General features: G+C 33.1%; 1 protein-coding gene across 1 annotated transcript in view; it reads left to right on the plus strand.

Moving 5' to 3' along the window:
* LOC103609297 (rap guanine nucleotide exchange factor 6) overlaps positions 1-714 on the plus strand; it is a 49,982-nt gene that overhangs the window by 10,854 nt on the left and 38,414 nt on the right. The gene's annotated exons all lie outside the window — the stretch shown is intronic.

Consider the following 714-nt stretch of genomic DNA (forward strand, 5'->3'; position numbering starts at 1 on the left):
CTTTTTAAAAAATAAATTCTTAGGTAACAGTGTTGTTAGTATTAATGTATGTTTACCTTATTAATGTATGTTTACCATATTCTAAACAATGAAATTATTTGGATGAAAGCAAAAAATTGAAGTTTGAGGTTATAGGCAACACTTGGTATTTATATCAGGCTTAACATCTGGTTTATATCTATATTTGTTCTGTGTACTCACTTTTGAAAAAGATACAAAGGTTAATAAATTTTAACATTGGTTTAGAAGCTCGAAGAGGAGCAATAGGGAAATGTTTGTTTACATTTCTTTTATAAATTTGGAGACAAGACAAGCATTTAAAACTCTGAATTAATCTAAAAGCTGTCTGGTTCCTCTCAAAATGGTGAACTAGCAGAAAAACTACAGAAGAGGAAACGTCTGTTCTAGGAAGTGACAACAATAAAACTGGCTTTTCACTGTTGTGTTGTGTGTTGTTACCATACCCTGGAGCAGAAGAAAGTTTGAGGTATATTAAATTTGGAGGAAAGCTTTCTTTTTTCTTTTTTTCTTTTTCTTTTTCTTTTTTTAAGTTTAACTTTTTTCACTTCCTTCTGTTGCCTTGAGACAATCATTACTTGCCCCCATTGCAGCAGAAGTGGCAGTAACAACCCCCACCAGAGGTAAATTAGTGACGTTCAAAGGCCCTGCCGTGATGAAATGCCAGTTAAAACAGCTACGCTGAGTAAATGCTTT

This window comes from Galeopterus variegatus, unplaced genomic scaffold, assembly GCF_000696425.1.
Source record: "Galeopterus variegatus unplaced genomic scaffold, G_variegatus-3.0.2 Scaffold9444, whole genome shotgun sequence".
Classification (NCBI taxonomy): Eukaryota; Metazoa; Chordata; class Mammalia; order Dermoptera; family Cynocephalidae; genus Galeopterus; species Galeopterus variegatus.